Genomic DNA, 8,276 nt, shown 5'->3' on the forward strand with positions numbered 1-8,276 from the left:
TAGATTTGGAGTTTGGCGGTAGATGGGCTGTTAACGCTCCGCGGGCTTTTTTCTGGCCGCACCATAAAATTAACTCTGGTATCGAGAGTTCAAAAAAAGGCTGCGTTAGGCTCCAAAAAAGGAGCGTAGAGCATTTTTACCGCAAATGCAACTCTCGATACCAGAGTTGCTTACGGACGCGGCCAGCCTCAAAAACGTGCTCGTGCACGATTCCCCCATAGGAAACAATGGGGCTGTTTGAGCTGAAAAAAAACCTAACACCTGCAAAAAAGCAGCGTTCAGCTCCTAACGCAGCCCCATTGTTTTCTATGGGGAAACACTTCCTACGTCTGCACCTAACACTCTAACATGTACCCCGAGTCTAAACCCCTAACCTTACACTTATTAACCCCTAATCTGCCGCCCCCGCTATCGCTGACCCCTGCATTATATTATTAACCCCTAATCTTCCGACCCAATCAGATTGAGCTCGCATTCTATTGGCTGATCGGAACAGCCAATAGAATGCGAGCTCAATCTGATTGGCTGATTGGATCAGCCAATAGGATTGAACTTGATTCTGATTGGCTGATTCCATCAGCCAATCAGAATATTCCTACCTTAATTCCGATTGGCTGATAGAATCCTATCAGCCAATCGGAATTCGAGGGACGCCATCTTGGATGACGTCCCTTAAAGGAACCGTCATTCGTCGGGAGACGCCGGAAGAAGAGGATGGATCCGCGTCGGCTGCTTCAAGATGGACCCGCTCCGCACCGGATGGAAGAAGATCGAAGATGCCGCTTGGAGAAGATGTTTGCCGGTCCGGATGTCCTCTTCTTGCCGGATAGGAGGAAGACTTTGGAGCCTCTTCTGGACCTCTTCAGCACCGGATGCCAGGACGGATCGGTGATACCTGGATGGTGAAGACAAGGTAGGAAGATCTTCAGGGGCTTAGTGTTAGGTTTATTTAAGGGGGGTTTGGGTTAGATTAGGGGTATGTGGGTGGTGGGTTGTAATGTTGGGGGGGGTATTGTATATATTTTTTTACAGGCAAAAGAGCTGATTTTCTTGGGGCATGCCCCGCAAAGGGCCCTGTTCAGGGCTGGTAAGGTAAAAGAGCTTTTAACTCAATTAATTTAGAATAGGGTAGGGCATTTTTTTATTTTGGGGGTCTTTGTTATTTTATTAGGGGGCTTAGAGTAGGTGTAATTAGTTTAAAATTGTTGTAATATTTTTCTTATGTTTGTAAATATTTTTTTATTTTTTGTAACTTAGTTCTTTTTTATTTTTTGTACTTTAGTTAGTTTATGTAATTGTAGTTATTTGTAGCATTTGTGTTTAATTTATTTATTGATAGTGTAGTGTTAGGTTAATTGTAGGTAATTGTAGGTAGTTTATTTAATTAATTTATTGATAGGGTAGTGTTAGGTTTAATTATAACTTAGGTTAGGATTTATTTTACAGGTAAATTTGTTATTATTTTAACTAGGTAACTATTAAATAGTTCTTAACTATTTAATAGCTATTGTACCTGGTTAAAATAATTACAAAGTTGCCTGTAAAATAAATATTAATCCTAAAATAGCTATAATATAATTATAATTTATATTGTAGCTATATTAGGATTTATTTTACAGGTAAGTATTTAGCTTTAAATAGGAATAATTTATTTAATAAGAGTTAATTTATTTTGTTAGATTTAAATTATATTTAAGTTAGGGGGGTGTTAGTGTTAGGGTTAGACTTAGCTTTAGGGGTTAATACATTTATTTGAATAGCGGTGAGCTCCGGTCGTCAGATTAGGGGTTAATAATTGAAGTTAGGTGTCGGCGATGTTAGGGAGGGCAGATTAGGGGTTAATACTATTTATGATAGGGTTAGTGAGGCGGATTAGGGGTTAATTACTTTATTATAGTAGCGCTCAGGTCCGCTCGGCAGATTAGGGGTTAATAAGTGTAGGCCGGTGTCGGCGACGTTGAGGGGGGCAGATTAGGGGTTAATAAATATAATATAGGGGTCGGCGGTGTTAGGGGCAGCAGATTAGGGTACATAAGGATAACGTAGGTGGCGGCGCTTTGCGGTCGGCAGATTAGGGGTTAATTATTGTAAGTAGCTGGCGGCGACGTTGTGGGGGGCAGGTTAGGGGTTAATAAATGTAATACAGGGGTCGGCGGTGTTAGGGGCAGCAGATTAGGGGTACATAAGGATAACGTAGGTGGCGGTCGGCAGATTAGGGGTTAAAAAATTTTAATCGAGTGGCGGCGATGTGGGGGGACCTCGGTTTAGGGGTACATAGGTAGTTTATAGGTGTTAGTGTACTTTAGGGTACAGTAGTTAAGAGCTTTATGAACCGGCGTTAGCCCTGAAAGCTCTTAACTCCTGCTATTTTCCGGCGGCTGGAGTTTTGTCATTAGAGCTCTAACGCTCACTTCAGAAACGACTCTAAATACCAGCGTTAGAAAGATCCCATTGAAAAGATAGGATACGCAATTGACGTAAGGGGATCTGCGGTATGGAAAAGTCGCGGCTGAAAAGTGAGCGTTAGACCCTATTTTGAGTGACTCCAAATACCGGCGGTAGCCTAAAACCAGCGTTAGGAGCCTCTAACGCTGGTTTTCACAGCTACCGCCGAACTCTAAATCTAGGCCTAAGTTTCCAAATATAATTAACACTAAAATCACGAAAAATAAAAAACACTAAGATTACCAAAAAAAATAAACAAAATTATCAAAAATAAAAACAATTACACCTAATCTAATCTAATAGCTCTATAAAAATAAACCCCCCTCCCCCAAAATAAAGACACCCCTAGCCTACAATAAACTACCAATAGCCCTTAATAGGGCCTTTTGTAGGGCATTGCCCTAAAGAAATAATTTCTTTTACCTGTAAAAAAATACAAAGTCTTCTCAACAGTAAAACCCACCACCCAACCAACCCCCCAAAATAAAAAAGCTAACTCTAAAAAAAACTAAGTTACCCATTGCCCCTAAAGGGGCATTTGTATGGGCATTTAGCTCTTTTGCATTGCCCTTAAAATGGCATTTAGCTATTTTTCAAAGCACAAAGCCCTAATCTAAAAAAAAAAACACCCCGAAAAAAAAAAAAACCTAACACTAACCCCAGAATATCTACTCACGGTTCCTGAAGTCCGGATATCCATCTCCATCCAGGTGGCGAGGCGTATTCTATCTTCATACCAGCAGCGCGGAGCGGAGTCATCCTGGAAGCCGAAGATATCCTGCATGGAGTGTCCTCTTCATACGGTGGCCACCGTACAATGAAGTTAAATGCAAGGTAGCCGTTAGGTTTTTTTAAATTTGTAATTTAGTATTTTTAATTGGTAGTATTTTTATTTTATTAGATTAGTTATGTTAGGTTAATTTTTAGTTTAATGTTAGGTTTATTTTTATTTCACAGGTACGTTTTTATTTATTTAAATAGAGTTATATTGTAATTTTAATTTAAAGTTAGGGGGGGGTGTTAGGTTTAGGGGTTAATAGTTTAATTTAGTGTTTTGCGATGTGGAGGGCTGGCAGTTTAGGGGTTAGTAGGTTTATTTAGTGGTGGAGATGTGGGAGGCCGGAGGTTTAGGAGTTAATAACTTTACTTAGTGTCGGCGATGTCGGGGAGCTGCGGATTAGGGATTAATAGCTTTTATTAGTGTCGGCGATGTCGGGGCGGCAGACTAGGGGTTAATAACTTTATTATAGTGGTGACGATGTCGAGGAGCAGTGGAATAGGGGTTAACAACTTTATTATAGTGTTGACAATGTCCGAAACTGCAGAATAGGGGTTAATAACTTTTATTAGTGTTGGTGATGTCGGGAGCAGCAGATAAAGAATTCATAACTTTATTTAGGTGTCAGCGATGGTGGATTAGGGGTGTTTAAACTAGGGGTTTATGTTAGGGTGTTAGGTTTAAATGTAACTTTCTTTTCCCCATAGACATCTATGAGGTTGCGTTAATGATCACCATTCCGCACTTCAGGGGTTAGTTTATTTCCTAACACTCTCTCCCCATTGATTTCTATGGGGGAAAGCATGCACGAGCATGTCAAAGCAGCCCTTGGCTTTTGTGCGGTATGGAGCTTAACGCAACCATATCGCACGCACTAGGAGGATTTTCAGAAACTCATAATGACAGAGCTATGGAGGGTGAAATAATGCAACTTTTGTTGCATTCATTTTGCACCCTGTTTAGCGCAAAACTCGTAATCTAGGTGACTGATAGTATCTTCAAGGGATGATAAATTCCTTATTCTCCTGTAGGTTATCCTATGAGATGTAAATGTTGCCTGAAAATGCTGTTCACAGCCTATAAATTATCAAAAATAGAAAATGTTATTGTTTTTTTTTTTTAAATTGCAACTGATGCCATTTCAAATATTTGTAATGAAAAAATACCTTCAAGGAAGGGGGAAATCATAAATCTCCTAAACCTTCTTTTTTGCGTAGGCTGTAAAGAAGTTTCAGTGGGAAGAATAAACAAATGTTATACAGTCATTTTCATTGGAATGCATATTTTAATGTATTGCTAGATAACACTTAAATGTACACCTTGAGGTATGTGTATTTTTGTTAATATGCTTACACCTTGGGGCTGTGGAGACAGTTCCCTGTCTAACAATGTTAATGGCAAGGGTGGAGCGCTAACCTCACTGCGAGGTGTCAAATTCAAAATATGACTCATGTAACTTGGAAGAACGTCACCCCTTATTCTTTGTTTCTTCATAACTGCATTAGTGTTTTAACAATTAAAATAAATTGTAATTATATATATATATATATATATACAATTCAGTAATATAGTTTATATATATATATATATATATATATATATATATATATACACACACAATTCAGTGATGTAGTTCATGACATGGCAGTTGGGGCAAATTGTAAGAAATTATAGTTGTAAATGTTATTGTTAAACTTGGATTAATATGCTTGTAAGTATTGTAGATAGTTTTAGATAATTTAGTATATGTAGTAACATGTTGATATTAGTTGGTTAGTGTATTTGGTTATTTTGTGTACAGTTGTAATAGTTGAATTGTTTTAAAAGGTACAGAAAAAGTAACCATTTAAATGTGCATGGTTGAAATCAGATTTAATATATGAGCAGATTTTAAATATATATTAATTTGCAAAAATGATTCTAATATAAGTTAATACTGTTTTTCAAGGCATTAAATAATGTAATGAAATGACCTATGAACAAGCTGAAAAACTGTTTTAAGTATTCTTGATATATATATATAAATATAAAGTTCAAAGTAGACAAGCACTCCAGAAATCCAAATCACATGCCCAGGGTGCAGCAGATAGGTAAATAGAAAGTAATGAAGAGTGCACTCACCAGGACTTTTCAAAGTTTTATTCCAATTATGTGAAAGTTTTCGGGGGATTAGCCCCTTCCTCAGACATACAAAATACATGTTTGTATTTTGTATGTCTGAGGAAGGGGCTAATCCCCCGAAAACTTTCACATAATTGGAATAAAACTTTGAAAAGTCCTGGTGAGTGCACTCTTTATATATTTATATATATATATATATATATATATATATATATATATATATATATATATATATATATATACATACATACAGACAACACACAGATAAAGTCCAGCAAAAATGGAGGGCCAAGGTCCCTTCCAAAAACCTGGGACCCTAAAACAGCCACACATTGCAAGCTCTCAATCAAACAAATTGGGAACAAGTGAAGGGTGCATAAGCTTATGTAATCACCCCAGACATACACATCCTATGACCCTGCAACATGCTCAGCCCTAGGTGCTCACTTGCACTCACAGGAAGCTGTGCTGTCCCCAGAGTCACAGGCAGTTAACCCCAGACAGGTCTGGGTGCAAGAACCATAGGGGAAATTACAAAATAACAAAACATATTAATACAACACACAGAGAAAGCCTGTGCACCCTTCACTTGTTCCCAGTTTGTTGGATTGAGAGCTTACATTGAATGGCTGTTTTAGGGTCACAGGTTTTTGGAAGGGTCCTTGACGTGGTATCTGCTTTTAATCTTAGCTGAGAGCTTGCATGAGTAAGCGTCACTAGGGGGCATGAAACGCGTCAAACCATTGTGTTTTTGTCTGCCTGGCTTCAGTGGCTCTATCTGTGTGTTTTACAGCCTTTTTTGTGCTGTTTTTTACTACTATTTTTGTACATTTATAAAATGTTTTCTTTTTTATGTTATCCATCTGAGTACCTGTATTTTTTGTCTGTAACTTACCCATTGTTTGTGGCTTGGTTCTGCCACAGCTACGGTGCTCCATTACCTTAGGAGGCTTGCTTTGGTGACCTTTAGGCAGGTTCACTTCTGCTTTCGGAGAGATTTGGATGCTGCTTGGACGGTCACTATGTAACTTACCTATTTCCCTCCTCCCTCTTGCATCAAAGCTTCTCGAAAAATTAGTATATGCACGCCTATCCCATTTCCTTACATTAAACTCCCTCCTTGACCCACTGCAATCTGGATTTCGTCCTCATCATTCCACAGAGACAGCAATTGTTAAGGTTACCAACAACCTACTTACAGCAAAATCAAACGGCCACTTCTCTCTGCTTATCCTCCTTGATCTGTCTGCAGCCTTTGACACTGTTGACCACCCTCTTTTGCTCCAAACCCTCCAATCCTTCGGCATCTGTGACATAGCCCTCTTGTGGCTCTCTTCCTACCTGTCAAACCATACCTTTAGTGTAGCCTTCTCTGGGGCCTCCTCTGCCCCGTCACCACTTTCTGTCGGAGTACCGCAATTCTCTGTCCTTGGTCCCCTTCTCTTCTCAATCTACACATCATCACTAGTCTCCCTAATAAAGTCCAACGGTTTCCATCATTATTTTTATGCCAACGACACCCAAATCTACTTCTCTGCACCAGACCTATCTCCTTCCTTGCTAACCCGTGTCACTAACTGTCTTTCTCACATCTCTTCCTGGATGTCATCTCACTACCTCAAGGTAAATCTCTCCAAAACTTAGCTCCTTATTTTCCCCCTTCTTCCAAAATCTCCACTCCAATCTCTCTATAACTGTCGACAACTCCATCATTACCCCTACCCAGCATGCCCGATGCCTCGGGGTCACGTTTGACTCAGATCTTTCTTTCACTCCTCACATTAAGTCCTTGGCTAAAGCCTGCCGCTTCCCCCTTAAAAACATCTCTAAAATTAGACACTTCCTTACACAAGGCACAACTAAGATTTTAATCCACTCTTTCATCCTTTCCCGTCTCGATTACTTCAACTCTGTCCTCTCTGGTCTCCCCACCTGCCGCGTAGCTCCTTTACAATCCATAATGAATGCCTCTGCCAGGATCATCCTCCTTCATGTCCTCTTTATCTGTTGTACCTCTCTGCCAATCCCTTCACTGGCTTCCTCTTGCCTCTAGGATCAAACACAGAATTCTCACTCTGACATATAAAGCCCTCAACCGCACTGCTCCCCTCTATATCTCAGACCTTTTCTCCAGATACTCTCCCTCCCATCCCCTCTCTCTTGTTACCTCATCACACTCCCGTTTATAAGACTTCTCCAGACTGGCTCCTATCTTGTGGAACTCTATGACTCACTCCACAAGACTCTCCACTAGTTTTGCACAGCTTCCTGTGAGTGCCAGTGAGGACCCAGGACTGAGAATGTTGCAGGGTCATAGGGTGTGTACCCAGTCCGTAGGGCTGTACCCAGTGTACCCAGTGTACCCAGTCCCCTTCCGTGTTTTGTATATATATATATATATATATATATATATATAAACAGTCAATTGAAGACAACACTCTCTGGACTTAATAGGTGCAACAAGTGCCTTTTATTCAGTTACGTTTCGGGGAGCATATTGACCTACAAACATTTATACCCCATTAAATCCTCCCCCAGTGCAAAAAAAAAAAAATGCCAAACTGGTTGACATGGCAATTAGCCATTATTACAGTATACAAGTGATAGATACACATCATGCATTGAATAAAACTTAGTGCAAACATAATATACTATATTTGTCATAGTGGAAACCATATATCACAAAGAGAAAGAAAAAGTGGAAGAAGTGTCAGATAGATACTAATTAACTAAAGAAAAGTGATAAGCATCTCAAAATAATAGTGTTATGTTCAAAACAGATCTGTAGGAACCTAATGCTCAAATTGTGATAAGCATAAATGTGTTACACATAATTTATCTGTTATTTAGGAGCGCATATGCATGTTACAACATATAGGGAATTATAATTAATATCCATATCTCTGCAATGAATAATGGAGCTCATACCTCC

The sequence above is a fragment of the Bombina bombina genome, chromosome 4 (genome assembly GCF_027579735.1).
Source record: "Bombina bombina isolate aBomBom1 chromosome 4, aBomBom1.pri, whole genome shotgun sequence".
NCBI lineage: Eukaryota > Metazoa > Chordata > Amphibia > Anura > Bombinatoridae > Bombina > Bombina bombina.